The sequence below is a fragment of the Gordionus sp. m RMFG-2023 genome, chromosome 2 (genome assembly GCF_954871325.1).
Source record: "Gordionus sp. m RMFG-2023 chromosome 2, tfGorSpeb1-WG-v2, whole genome shotgun sequence".
Lineage (NCBI taxonomy): Eukaryota > Metazoa > Nematomorpha > Gordioida > Chordodea > Parachordodidae > Gordionus > Gordionus sp. m RMFG-2023.
The window spans coordinates 30306160-30323131 of record NC_088776.1 but is presented as its reverse complement, the minus strand read 5'-3'; positions in this window follow the sequence as shown (position 1 = coordinate 30323131).

Below are 16972 nucleotides of genomic sequence, written 5' to 3'. Positions count from 1 at the left end.
TCTCATTAGTTTACTAATGGGAAGAGTTTATAAACCTTTTTAATACATTGGGAATTTAATCTAAAATGTGTTTGAAATAATGCAAAGCATCCATAGCATTTTTTGGGACTATATCAAGAATAGTTAATCTTATAAACATAGTTATTCAGCGAGTAAGGCATCATAAGATACTTTAACATCTTCATAACAAAAATCTAACAAATATTTCTTTTTTATCACCATCTGAAAAAGGTTGGGAAGGCTTTTGTGGAAGTAATATTTGCAGATTAGTAAGTGGTGCATGATGAATTAAAAATTCATTTATTTGGGTTATAAATATATCTGTATTTAAGATATAATCTTCTACTGATCTTATATTAATGTTTTAACGACGAGATTGCTACTGATCTTATATTAATGTTTTAACGACGAGATTGCCTTGTTACAAATCGAGGGAGACAAATATTAAAAATATAGCTCTGCTTTGACTCAACAATAAAATATAAAATATTAAATTCTTCATCAACATTAGCCCTAATTTCCTTGAGTTCTGATAAAATGCTCTCCGCTATTCTCATCTTCTTAATCAAGTCAATGTCATGTTTTTGAAAAGTAATACTTAAATTAGTTGTATAATTAAATAATACATTCTAATGAGAAATAAAATTTGGAATAAGCATTGAATCCAATAATTTTCTTACTTCTGAGGAAATATTTCTTTCAGGCTATTGTGATATTTCAGTAATAGCAAATAATTGGCTCTTCTAATTCCTTAATGTTACTGCTTGATGGCAGAGACTCTATCTCGTTGGGCAAGGTTGCAATTTCTTTTTCCATGTTGGACAAGAAGTTTCAGAAATAATTATTATTTGACTAGAAATTTGAAAATGGTTGATAAATATTACGCCATTAAAAATTTGAAAATAATAAGTAAATATTACTCCGGAAAACTTGAAATCGAAATTAATTGATAAAATAACTTAGTAGATAAATGTGATAATAAATGTAATTAAATATATATTTAATATGAGATACGAATAAATATTTCCGGCATCTGCATTTTTTGGCTTGGGGGGGGGGGGGGGGGGGAGTTGCCTCCCTCCCCTTACCCCCCTTCCCCCCTCGCTGCGTACGCCAATGCCTCATTTACTTATTGTAAATTAATATTATAAAAATTTCTAATATATATAATAAATATTCTACAATCATTAAAATATAAATTTTAAACAATAATTAATTATATTTATATTATATCTTTTTATGTTATAATTTTTTAAGCATTACTCTTCTCTAGGGCAGTGTCCCCTACAACGGAAGGGGAGGTAGTGGGGGGGGGGGGGTCCGAAGCAACTGCTTCAGTAAATTTGGGTAGGGGTACTTTTTTTTTAAAATTTTTTATTTTAAAATTTTGAGTGGGGGTACTTTTTTTTAAAAAAAATTTTATTTTAATATCTGAAAATTTTTTTTTTATTGTTCTGCTACATCTATCCATAACCAATTGATTTCTGGTTTATGTATGTAATAACAAGACCCCCCCCCCCTCCCACTTATTTATTAATTTAATATGTATTGACGAAAATTTTAGATCGATGTTTAGTAAATTAGGTTGTTATCCGAGATTTCTTGTCATAAATTATTTTTCCAATTTCAAAATATGCCTAAAAATATTAACCTTAAAAATTATAAAATGTGTTAGAAAAAAATATAATATCTAACTCTTTTAATGATCATGAAATTTAATAGTGATATTATTGTGCATGAACACAAATATGATGGCCGATTATGGAAAGCTTTCACACAACAAAAATTCCATATTACAATTTATAATACACCAGAAAGAATGTGTGGATAATAACCGTTCTATCATAAGAATATTAATAAGATGTCTAGGTTATTTAATATCTCGTAACCAAGCCTGACGGGCCTTATTATCATTGCAGATTCTGAACCTGTACTGGGAGAAAAACAATAAGGGATTAAAAACGAAATCATATGCAAATCTATTAACATATAATAACATAAATATTCTCATTAAACCATGAAAAATATGGTTATAAAAAAAATTCAAAATGAGATTGAATTTAACAGGTGCTTTTCAATCATAGTTAATGGCACATATGATGTTTCGAAATCAGAAGCAATAGCTTTGACTAAGATGTGTTGAAAATAGTGAGACGCCGAAACCTGTTGAAAGACTGATTGACATATATTGTACGGGAAATACCACAGGTCTCGATATTAAGCATAATATAATGTCCAAACTTGGCTCGATGAATTTACCCCTTAAATTCCTAGTTGGTCAAAGTTATGATGGCGCCTCAAACATGAGTGGAAGAATCAATGGTGTGCAGGCCTTGATTAGAGCAGAGGCGCCAAAGGTAGCTTTTATTTGGTGTTATTGTCATTGATTAAATTTAATCATTGTTTAATTATGCCAATCAATTAAAGAACTTCAAATGTTCTAGGAATACTAGATGAGATTTATATCTATTTTAATGGTGTAAAAAGATATGAGGTACTCAAAAAATTTCAGTAATGATCTGAAAAAATCGCAACGATTTCTACGCATCAAGAATACCACTCGGTAATAGTACCTTATTTATTTATATTTAAAATGATTTAGAAGCTGGCTATCGTCATATAAAGCTATTGTAAATTTTTTTATACTTTATGATGCTGAGGGCAGCTTTAACAAATTTAAAGGATTCTGAAGATCCTGCCACTTCCACTATGGATAGTGCTATAGTCTTTAGAATAGAAAAATTTGATTTTATATATCACTTAGTGTTTTGGATAAAATATTGTTGATAACAAGTTTGGCTTGTACAAAATTGCAAACCATTTCGAAGGATATAGGGTTTGCAATAAATCAAATTCAATTGGCAAAAGATTGCTTGATTAATTTGAGAAGTATAATATAAATTATTGTCTTAATTATTTTTTAATCTAATAGATAATAACATTAAATTTTTGGAGGTATATATACTTTCATCATTAAATATAGAAATTTTTTTAGTTTTAAAATAGGTGTGTTATATGCTGCACTCGATTTAATTATTATGCAGTTTAACGAAAGATTTAATGATGATTCGATGAAATTTTTACATCAAACATAATTTTTTACGCCAAATAATGTGGCAGAAAAATCAATTATTAAAGAAGATATCGAGGATATCTGTGAATTTTACAATTTAAATTCAAGTCAAATTTTCGAAGAAATGTTGAAGTTTAGAAATATTTATAAGATGGCTAAAATAGGGAATGTAATTATTACTCATAACCTAGAGGTTCAAGAATCTAAAGATTTGTCAGATACTGATAATTGTAAATTTATTTAATTAAAATATTTTTACCAATACATTATTTAGCTTCTTCTGATGATGATGATAAATCAGGGACTTACGATTCAGATTGGAAAAACTATTCATTTATTTTACATTGTCGTCTACTTTTAAATTTTTCTGCTTTCCCTAATTTAAGAATTTTATATAAATATTTATTTGCCGAAAGAGTCATGAGTAAAATTAAATTAATTAAAACAAGACTTCGTAGTACCATGAAAGATTCATTTCTCAATAATTTAACCATATTATCAATGGAAAAAAGTTTATTTAAACAATTAAATATTGATGAAATTATAAATTCTTTCGCTTTCTCTTTCCCTAATTTATCTAAATTACTAAAATTTTTTTTAAAATTAACTTTATTACTTTCATAATCATTAAATTACAGAGGATTAAAAATATATAAAATGGATATATTAAAAATTAAATATAAAAAAAATAAATATATAATATATATTATAATCTATGAAGACATTAAAAAGGACTATAAAAAAATATATATATTTTAAAAAAAGGGGGGTATATATCATCCAAGAGAAGAGTGAATACTTAAAAAATTAGACCGTTATTTAAATATAAAAATTAATTTTTATAATTACTTAAAATAAAAAACATATGTTATATAGCGTTAAGTTTCAATAAATTAAATCAAAAATTTTTATTTTACATAAAAAATTCAATATAAAATTGATAAATTTAAATATATTTAATAAAATTTCCAAGGTCCGACCCGACCCGGCCCGAAATTTTTTTCAAAATATTAGACTCGGCCCGGCCCGAACCCGATTATTTTAAATGTACGGGCCGGGCCTAACTTTGCAGATCTCTTACTTCAATATCCCTCTTATTTCCTTTAAAGCACACGGAAAGACCCCTTCCCCCTTCTTATTTTATTCATTAATAAAAAAATTAACAACAAATGATTCTCCTATTTTTTTTAAAATAGGTTTTGATTTTAATTCAATCCAATAATCATTTATGTTGAATTTAAAGGACTGTGCAATCCTAATTATAATTTTCAAATGAATTTATGTATTAAATATTAACATTGTCTAAATAATTAAGTGTTTGAAATTTGGAAATTTTAATAATTATATTTTTAAAATAAATTACGGGGACTCTATTAAAATAAAATCACAGTTTGTGTAGTCCTATGTTAGTGATTTTCCAATGGCCCAAATAGTTGTCATACCATCAGGTCTTAAGCCATCTAGGTGAGGTAAATTTGTAAGTTCAAGATGGTCCGGAATGTGGACCACTGTTTGTTACATGGTTTATTGCTGTGTGGCGTTGGTGTCGCAATTGGAGCCATGCCTCTACCCTTTGAATTAACTGGTGATTTGCAAGCTTGTGGCACGATATAACCTAGATTAAACCAATGGTAACTCACAATTACTCGTCTGATAAAAGATTATCTTACGACTAGGGAATGAATTCCAATCCTTCATGACCACTAAGTCTGAGCTGATTTAAGGAATTGAATACAATCTAAAGTCGGATTGACTGATATATCGGTTTGGTATTTCAATATTAAAGGTGTGAAATTTTTTATGAGTGATGATTGTTAGTAAATGAGTGTGTTAAATTAACCTCCCATTTGTTATTTGCATCAACTAATAAACGATCGGTTAAGCATGTGAAGCCTGAGATCATTGAGTTGTTTGTTAATCTGGATGATAAAAATGGCAATAAAGATAATAGATTGAGTAGAAAAAAGTATAAACCATCTAATTTAGGAGGCAACTAGGCAAGTGATCAAGAGTGGGTATATAATGCTAAAAAAAATTTTCAAAAATATTTTGAATTTGTCCTGAATTTTTGATATGAATTATTTGTTTTTAAAAAAGGACGAAAAAAAATTGATCTATATTATATTCAATAAATTTGGTATTGATTTCATATTATTTAAAAATATTAGGTAGTTGTATTAAATAATAAAATAAAATTAACGATATAATTAAAATTTTGGTGATTTAACACATTTCATTTTTAACAAATTTAATGCAGAATAAAACTTTTATAGCTTAACAAAAAACATATTTTCGATGGGATTGAACCGACTGGGCTGAACTAAAGGTCCTACGGTCTAGTCCCATTCGACGTTCCGACGGTCCGCCATTTTGGAAAAAAACAGGACCACTGCAAACATTAGCCTTATCTACCAACTTAAAAGAAATTTTTTAGTTCAAACTTAATTTCCCTTAATCCCTACTATTATATTTATCAGACAGGAATAATAATAAAAAATTTACTGATGAACTCATAAATCTTTTATTAAAAATATTATAAAATCAATAGAAAAAAAATTTACGATAGCATAAAAATAATGGTGAAATCTGCCCTCAGGTTTTACTTTTTAATATAATTAAAAAATATTTGATGATATAAAAATGATGAGTTATACAATGTTTTTAACCTTTTCTATCGTTGACATATTCTAATTCATTCTTTTATAATAATTTATTTTTCTTATTAAACAATTATGCTATTATTAAAAAAGTAACTAAGCAAAACTGAATTTTATTCAACCGATATTACAACATTTAAGACGGGTAACAAAAAATAATATTTATATTTTAAAATATAAATTTGTATATTTCAATATATGGTTTATTTTTATCCACTAAATAATCCACATCTAGATAAATATTGTTCACATTATTTAATCCCAAATTTATAGGTCAGATTTACCAATAAAATTAATAATTATAAGATGATAAATATAAAAATATACAAATATTTTCAGCTAAATTTATATATCTGTAATTTTTAAACTCTCCGCCACAAGTTTATTTATTTAATTATACTCTCTATAAAAATTTATTTATATTATATTTATAGACATTAAGTACATTGACACTTGAATGTGAAAAGAAGAATGTGACTTTAAAATAAAAATCGCACAATATGATTCAACTCCCATTAGGAAATAAATCTAAAAACATTTATATAAATTAAAATGTCTAAATCACAATATAAAAATATTAAATCAAAATAATGCAATGCCTATCAACCAAATCTCTACTTCATACACTGATTGGAAATCAAATATTTTTCAATCACATTATCGTTACAAGTCTCCCTACAAATTATTATCCTTTAGAAACTTTCTCAAAACCCTTTTGTGCATATTTTCAGGGTTCAATTTAAGATTATGGATTCAAGTTTTATATTGCAATGATTATTTTTGTTATGGATGTAATAGTAATAGACCTAACGATGCGAACACCACAAAAATATCGATTTGTTCTACATCAATGCAAAATTATAAATGTAAACCATGTTTTAAATGTTCTTATGGTGATTTTAATCTTGAAAAACATTATGAATCTGACATATTTCGTTACAAAAGGGGTATTTTAGAAACAGTATCAGATATTCCTCCGCCTCCCATATCCCAAGAAATATTTTTGCGGGTAAAGAAAAAAATTAAATCCAAACAAATAATCAATAAAAGTTATCAATATTTCAACGATTATTATCTTTATGATAAATTTGAAAATGAACCAAAAGTAGCTTTAACAGGATATTATAAGCAAATGAATTCTATATTATTGGAAATGGTTATGAGGTAAATTTTTTAACCCAATTCTTTTAATTTAACAGCAATATATAAAAGGAAAAATAAATATGCTAAGTTGTTCTTTATTAGATAGATATGGACACAATTAACCCTATTTTTTAAACTTTAGAAAAATTAATAAACTAGAAAAATGGCATAAGAATTGGGAATTACAGAAGATTTTAAATGGTTATTTACTGCATGAGGATGGTTATGGTACCGAATATATATTGGATCTTAGAATTCGACATAAAAATGATAAAAAGCGATTAATTTTTGATACCATAAGAGTAGAATTATTTCAAGCTTTGGGTGACACACACATAATTTCATTGTTAGAGTTTGTGGAAACAAATCAAAAATATCCCAGGCCTTTTAACCTACTTGAATCGTCGGAACACATTGAAAAGGTTCACATAATACTCCCTTTAGCAGGTGGAAAGGATATCCAAAGAAGATTTTCTACCTTTCTTTTAGATCAATACAGAAAAATTGGACGATTAAATGTAAAATTATACGTTGTATTATTCATTGAAGATACTTCCAATGAAGTAGAATTAGAATTAAATTTGATGATGAGGGATTTTTTGGACAAATACAACTCAGTTATTGTTGGTAAACAGTTAAATTCATTTGAAATAGAAATAATTCCCATGGGAGGTAAATTTACAAGAGGAGGGGCTCTGCATAAAGGTGCCAATGAGTTAAACGATCTCAAGTCCCTCATGTTTTTTTGTGATGCGGATATGGTGTTGACTCCTCAATTTCTGACCAGATGTCGTGAGAATACACAATTAGGAAGTTCCGTATATTATCCTGTGGTGTTTTCACAATTTAATCCAGATTTCGTCAAAAATTACACACGAAATGAGAAATACTATCAAAATTTGGAGCTTATAAATAAATACACAGGTATTTTTATCAAATATAATATATATAAAAGCTTAGTTATTTATAGGTCACTGGGTTACTTATGGATTTGGACTAGTATGTCTGTATAAACAAGATTATTTATCGGTTGGTGGGTTTAATCTAAATATAACTGGTTGGGGAGCCGAAGATGTTGATTTATATGAAAAGCACGTTAAAAGTGATTTAAAAGTTTAAAAAAACTTAAGTATTGCTGTATCACAATGTTTAATATTAGGTTTTTAGATCCATGGATCCAGACCTTCTCCATTTATATCATAAAAAATACTGCGATTTTAAGCTAAATGACGAGCAATATAATATGTGTATCGATACAAAATCCGAGTCCCATGGATCAAAGGAACAATTGTCACAAAAAATACTTTATGATAGTTTGAGCCTTCTCGATAAAAAGAATTTAAAACCATTTAATAGAACTAACAAGTTCAAAAACTTATATAATAAAACACGAAAGGGGGAAAAACAATATCACTGGAAAACCGGTATGACAAACAATAAAAAGCAAAAAGAGGTAGCAGCCTCTCATAAGAATGATCTTACTAAGAAGAACGTCAAATTTAAAAAGGGCTTTTCAAAAATAGTTAAACATAACGAATTTCATCGACCAAATATTCGATCATTTCAAAATATCTATCTTGAGAAAAATAGGAATAAAAAAAGAGGTCTTCGCCGTAAAAATAAAGCTAATTTATAAACTCATTATCTAAATGATATATACCAATATCAATATGTACATATGATTTAAATTAAATTAAGTAAATATCAAATTTAATATCCAGATTTTGGTCACAATCATATATTTATTGAATAAGAAAAACATAGGTATTAAGTACAGGCGAGTGTTAGTCCACTCCAATTATAATTTATGTTATTATTTTGTAATACTGGAAATTTAAGCCCATTATAAATAATTACGTCATACATGTTTGGCTAGAAGAGATTTTAAAAATATTAAGTTTTTTTTTCTTATATATCAAATTTTAAAAAATATATTAAAATATTACATAATATATAAAACTATATTAAAATAAATAATATGTAAAAAGACATGAAACTATTTAAAACAGAACAAATATAAAAAACATATAAAAAGGAGGGGAAAAAACGAAAAGAGGCCCTCATTGAAATCTAAGGAATTTTTTTGATCTTCCTCGAATTCAAATTCAACCTCTGCAGTTTTATATCTTAGATCAGTAATAATTTCTCTAATTCTTTTGTAAAAAAATTTCTAGACTATGGATTTTTTATTATCCAGAGTTAGGATACTAAAATTATTTATAGAATTATTAAATGTAGATACATCCATTATATGTAAAATTATGCTAACTTTTGGAATTTTATATTTTTGATTGATTGAATGCTATAATGACGTCAATATAATTATGATTTTAAAATAGTAGAAATAAAAATTCATCAAAATCCTGATTGACATTAAAAAAATTACAACAGTGATGTTGACCAATTATTAGAATAAAGAGGTATGAAATATGAAAGAAATTTTTGCGCCGGCGTGATTTTCTTAAACGGCGGCATTTTAGGCGTAACCAAACCGGCTGGCGCACAGGTATAGCTCTATATAATTTCCATATACGGATAAAATGAGTGTTGTTAAAAGTTATTTTTGAAACGTAACTAGTTTCATTTGTAAAAATATAACTAGTTGCAATTTTATAAATGTAACTAGTTAGTTATATATCAAATATAACTAGTTAAATTATAAGTTACTTTATAGCAGCTGGAATTTATTATAAACTTATTAGTATTTTAAAAAAAAGGATTATTAAATAGAAGTTATTTTAAATGTTGATCCTTTTAATTGTTTCTTCATATGTTTTTACAAAAATCTCAATTTTATTTATTTAATAAAGTGTAATATCAATAAAAAATTTAATATCAAAAAAATTAACAACCAATATTTATATCTATTTCTTTGGTGGACCAATTTATTACATTATAAGGTATGTTTATTAGTAGCCAATATTATGTAAGCCTGAGATTTTGAGCATAGATTTAAGAAAGGTTTAGACCTCCATCTCAAATCTTACATATTTTTTGGCTAAAATCTTAATCGACCGTTTTTAAAAATAAACCTAAACCCGATGTTCAGCCCAATTTTTCTTATTAGAAAATAATCAAAAATGAATTAACGCGCAATTTTTTTATTTATTTTATTATAGGTATTGAAATTATAAATATACTAATTGAAAATAAAATTATAAAAGTTTAAAAATACAATATAACCCCATAAATACTATAAGAATAATCAATATTATGTTAAATCCGTTTTTCACACCTTATTTTAGACAACAAAAAAAATAATTAAAATTATATTTTATTTTCGGAATTTGTCGTTTTGTTCAATAATTTTAAACAATTCAATCATTATTTTTCGCAAAAAATAAAAATATAAATTTTAAAATCTATATTAAACATAAATAAACAAATTAGAGATCTTCATTGGGGGGGGGGGGATTTTCAACTGCCCACCCACGCCCGCCTATATTTCTAGCGGTGGTCGGGTTTTTTAAAATATTTTTAACATTAGGCGGATAGCGGTCAGGTTAAATTAAATTGTAAAGTAATGGGCGGACATAGATGGGTAAATCTTTGATATTTTTCAGGGGAATGAGCCAAATTTACTTCAATTTATTAAAAATAATAGTTTTATTTTATTCATAATATAGGATATTATATATGTTTAATTAAAAATATATTAAAATATACAACTAAAGAGTTAAACCAGCCATTAAAATATTTTAAAAATTTACGGGCGGGTTAAACAAAATTTATAGATAAATGGGCGGTAGGGGGGGGGGTAAAATTTTTAAACAATATATATATTGGCGAGCTGGCGAATCAAAAAAATTTAAAACAACGAGTGCAGGCTTTTTGGTTAAAAATCCGCCCATTGCAGACCTCTATTCTTAATTTCTATGTCAAATTTTTTCCCGCCTGACTTTAGACAACAAATTAAAAAATAGAATTATATTTTATCTTAAAATTTTGTCCTTTTTTTCCTTTTAGAATTTTAAAAAGTTTGTAGAAAACTTTAATTCCTTCTATAATTTAATCTTTATAATTTCTTTCCATAATTTAATCATTATAAATTGATTCCTGTTCAAAGATAAATTAATAATCTCTGTATATCAGAGACCTGTAGGCCGCCGGGCCGTAGCCGGGCCTAAAATTTTTTTTTAAATACCCGGATACCTGGCTCAGCCCGGGTATTTTAAAATAATTATACAACATGCGTCAATTAGATATGGTTATAATGATTATATATAGTTATGATAAATATAATGTTGGGTGAAAATTAACACTAGCTAACACTCATAGTATCTATTACATAATATAATTATAGTTTTCCTGCCATGGAATAAATACGCAAAGGATAATAGGTAATAAATACATTATTGTATAATATATGTTATATTTTTTATTAATTAAAATATCAGTTTTATTTTTTTTATAAATACAATTAATATAGTATATTCTCAAAATATTATTTACACAAATTTTTTATAGTATCAATTTGTAATATACTAAATATCTGTTTAGAATTAAAAAAAAAATAAAATATGCAATATGTAGTGTTGTTAAACGGCTCATTTTGAGCCGCTAACATAGTATTTTATCCAGAAAAATTTTACGCAAGCCTGAAAATTTTTTTCATAGAAGAAGCAAAGGTCTAGACATATAGTATCGAAATTTCGAGGCTTAGTCAATATTTTTCTAACGAAAATATTGAGTTAGCCGTTTTTAAAAATCGGCTCAAAACGAGCCGTTTAAGTTAATATGCTTGCTTATTAAATGATAATACTCGCCGAAAAATATGATAAAATATCTAATAGGTGAATTTTATGTAAATACCAGGTCGAATATAATTTAAAAAAATTCCTAGCCGGGCCTAAAAATTTTTTTTTAATAAATCCGGGCTGGGCTCAAAAAATTTTTTTTTAAAATATCCAACCGAGCCTAAAGTTTTTAAACCCGAGCCGGGCCGTAAAAAATTTTTGAAAAAAAATATGGGCCGGGCCAAATATTTTTTTTAAAAAAAAATCCGGGCTGGGCCGTGCAAATGGTACCTCTGCAGGTCTCTGATATCATTTATGATTTTCTATATTATAGTTACTTTTATTTTTAAGAATGCCTTTAAACTATGTTATTGAACGTGTATCAAAACAACTTGTTCATGTTCAATACATATTCAGGAAAGAGAGAACTATAAATCAAAAAACAATATGGAAATGTGTAGTCTTATAAATTATTGGAAGGTAGACCTTCTCATTGCAAAGGGCGGTGCCACACATTAAATGAAGAAGTAATTCTTCATATAGATAGCATAAATGTGTTAGATGGTACTAAGGTCTTAAACCAAATGCCTAAATAACATTAAAAAATGTGCCATGAGGTAACTGATACACCTCATTAAATTATAAGTATTGCAATAGCTGGGGGTTCCCCAGCTATTCATACTGCCCTTCCATCCATCAAGTCAATAAAACGGACTATTCAACGGGCTAGATTGCTTATAGATTCTCCATTAACTAACTTGACGAACAGTTATGAACTAAATTTACCCTATTATAGAATAACATGTTAGGAGTTGTCATTCCTTCAATATGACAGCAAGCATTTGCAACCGGAACTGTCAAGAATTTTGATATTCCCACCGCCCAAAACCTTACATTGTTGGCGGAAAGCAGTCACTGGATTTTTTATAATTTACTTTGCAATTATTTGCTAAAGGCTGACACAGAGCATTCTCATCTCTGCTATCATCGCACCATCCCTCTATTTGGAAATTTTTAGATATTTTACGTTTAGAATAATCGTTAACAGAAGCAAAAATTGAACAATATATTTCTGGTACCCAACCCTCGAGATCAAAAAAAGTGTATAGGGATACAGCTGAAAATATTAAATTAATTGTATCTGACTATCCCGAATAATGATTATCTAAGGGGGATCGCATATAATTTTACATATAATTTTAATTTACAAACATATTAATGTTATCTATTTTTTTTAAATGTTCTTTTAAACATATTATTAGCATGTTTATATAGTATATTTATATTTTCTATAGTCATTTTATAAAAATAAAAAAATTATGTGTTAATTAGTTTTTGATTATTTTTAAAAAAAACATAATATATATTTTTTTTAAATAATGATTAGGATTAATCTAAGGATTTTTAATAAATCTAAAAAATGAATCAGTCTTTTTCAATTTTTTTGGATCAACATTAGTGTTGTTAAACGGCCATTTGGGTATATTTCGGTCGATTAAAATTTTAGCCAAAAAAATATGTAAGATTCTAGATAAAGGTTCAAACCTTTCTTAAATCTATGCGCAAATCTCCAGGCTTACATAATATTGGCTACTAATCAAAATATCTTATGTGATATATTGGTCCACCAAAGAAATCGGTATAAATATTGGTTGTTAATTTTTTTTAATATTAAATTTTTTATTGATATTACACATTTAGTAAAATTGAGTTTTTGTGAAAAAAATATGAAGAAATAAGGACCAACATTCAAAATGACTTCTATTTAATAATTCTTTTATAACAAATTCCAGCTGTATTAGATACGAGACGAATTATCCCCCCCGAATTGACGTGATACTAAAAATATTATCACATCGAAAAAATGTTGAAAAATAAAATGTATTTACATCGAAATAAATCTTATATATTTAGGATGAAAATGAACCTATATTAATTTTCCATAAAAATTAGAGCTTAACCAGAGATGGGCAGTACCGCAAATACTTGTATCTAAGATACAAGATACAAAAAGTTTAATTAACAAATGATTATTTGCCTTCAATTGCAACCTATATTTTGAAAATTATTGTCTAAAAGACGCACTCGTTTCTCTCCAAAAATAAGCTTCCCTAAACTGAACAAACGTTCTACAGGAGCACTTGATGTAAGGACAGCATAATATTTTAAAAAGTAATTTAAATTTGAAAAATCATCATATAAAAAGAATATAATATTATTGGGTGCTGTACTATTATAAAGTTTTCACGTTCATTATCAACAATAATATTTTGTCATTTTAAGACAAAAAATTTAACACTATCAAATATGTTGGCTTTGTGCACGATTCATTTGTTTCATAGTCACATTGAGGCATTAGAGTTTAAATTTTTATAATAAGCCCGGGCCGGGCCGTGCCTGAAAAAAAATCTTTTTTTAAGGCCGGGCCGTAAAATCTTTTTAAAAAATTTATACAACATGAATTATATATATTCGTCAATTAGATATGGTTATAATGATTATATAGTTATGATAAATATAATGTTGGGTGAAAGTTAACACTAGCTAACACTCATAGTAACTATTACATAATATAATTTATAGTTTTCCTGCCATGGAATAAATACGCAAAGGATTTAATACATTATTATATAATAATTTTTTATTAATTAAAATATCAGTTATATATTTTTTATAAATACAATATAGTATATTCTCAAAATATTATTTGCACAAATTTTTTATAAAATATCTGTTAAGAATTAAATAGTGTTGTTAAACGGCTCGTTTTGAGCCGATTTTTAAAAATGGCTAACTCAGTTTTTTACCCATAAAAATATCATGCAAGCGTGAAAATTTTGCTCATAGAAGGAGAAAAGTTCTAGACATATAATATTGAAATTTCGAGGCTTAGTCAATATTTATCTGGCGAAAATATTGAGTTAATCGTTTTTAAAAATCGGCTCAAAACGAGCCTTTTAACAACATTAGCTAATATGCTCGATTATTATATGATAATAGTCGCCGAAAAATATGATAAAATACCAAATAGGTGAATTTTTTGTATATATCATAATTTTAAAAATTCCATCCGGGTCGGGCCCAAAATTTTTAAAAAAAAATCCGGGCCGTGCAAATGGTACCTCTGCAGGTCTCTGGTATTTATTATGTCTAAAATTCTGCTCTATTTTCTTGCCTTATACTCAGCATTGTTAAAAGGATTTTGTTTACATTTTATGTTGCCACTAAGTTTAATGTATGATAAAAACATCTTAGGTGCCTGGGAGGTAGTCAGAGTCATTTATATCGTAATTAGTTAGCCCAGAAGAAGACATTATATCTTCAAGAAATGTATTCTATATTTGAATCATTAGATGGGGAGCTATATATTCTAAGAAAAAAAATAATATATAATGTAAATTAGTTAGACATACCGAAAGGCTTTTGAAAAATTTGTTGCATTATCTATTATTGTGCAGATATTCGTATTTTGGATGTGATACTCCTTAAAAATAGCACTTAAGGCTTTATTGATTACATAATATGTATGCCTATAAGTCTTTGCCATACCACTATATCTACTTCTACCATACTCATTCTTACAGGTACCATTACCCCTCCAAAACTAAACGGGTCATGTCAGTAGGGTCAATTACTGTCAAACGGTGGATGCAAATCCACTGCACAGGAAGCTCTCTCTAAAGGCTAATGATTGGAGTATTCACATATTTGTGGAAGTCTCCCAAATGTAAGATAAGATTTATATAATAAAATAGAAATATTTTTATAGATTTACCGATTAAAATCTTTGCTGATACCATTAAAATTTGGTTTTTCACCAAAGTTTTTAGTTTGTTTTAATAAATTTGATGTGGCTTAATTATTTTTCTTATTAACTATATTTTCCTGTAAATTTAAGGAATCGTTATAATGTTTTTTTAAAAATATTATAGCTTTAAGTATTTTTTTAATTCTGAGCAATTAGGTAAAATATTTTGAGACAGTTATTATTCTGTGGGAAATAATATGTCTTTTATAATATAAATGACTATATTAATATTTAATATATTTTTATTTTGTGAACGAAATAATAAATAAATGCTAATATTTTTTAAGATAATGCGTTTCTTTTTATTTCATTTTTATTTATAATAATATCATAATCAGTATAACATTTAAATCAACCTTTGCTTCTTCTTTATTAGCATAAATTGCAATATTATTTTGCCATTGCTGTTTGATCGTAAAACCAAAATAAGATATAAGACGTACTAGTCCTGAAAACAATCGTTCTGCAGACAAGCACTTAGGGGAATTGTTAATAGCAATTTAATAAATTTTACATACTCTGAAAAATATAAATAATTTAAAATGATTAAGACGTCCTCTAAAGTGTTTAATCTATATTTTTCCAACTTGAGTACTAGTAAAAAAAACATATTACTTAAAGAATTAAACAATCCAAAATCATCAATTATCTTCATTGAATACAGATACATGACTTCCCTCAAGTTTAGCGCGAAATGTATTATCGCGAATGCGATATGATATTATAGCGAATGCATTACCGCGAATGCATTATCGCTAATATAAGCAATGCATTATAGCAATAATGCAGCGAAAATATTAAAGCGAATGCATTAACGTGAATGTAATACCGTGAAAGTGTTATCGCGAATGTAAGCGAACACATTACAGCCAATGAATTATTGCGAATGCATTATCGCGAATGAATTATTGCGAATGCATTATCGCGAATGTATTAGCGAATGCATTATAGCGAATGAATTAGCGAATGCATTATAGCGAATGAATTATCGCGAATGCATTATCGCGAAAATATTAAATCGAATTTTTATAGCGAATGAATTATCGCGAATGCATTAATTATGATCGCGAATGTATTATCGCTGTATTATAGCGAATGTATTTTCGCGAATGCATTATGGCTTATACATTATCTTAAATGAATTACATCAGTTGCAATACTGTGTATGGAGTTTGATGATAATTACAATTTTATATTTATCGGTCTTTAGACAGACTTAGTTGAACCTGGAAATTAAGTTAAAGTTGGGCTTGGGTTTATAAACATTTTTTTTTTGATAATAGAGCTAAAAAATTTTTTGACTCAAAATATATAAAAGATTCTAAACAATAAAATAGATTTCTCTAGAATTACTGTAAAGGAATTACATTTTATATTAATTGATTGTTAAATAGGCGTTTAGTTATATTTTTCAATTAAATTTTGGACAAAACAGGCTCGGGCCTAAAAATGAATAAAGATTTTGGATAGAGCTTTGGCTGGAATAAATAAAATTTGCAAGGCGCTAAGAAAAGTCTTATTTAAAACATTGAGTTAAACATATAATTAGTTATCG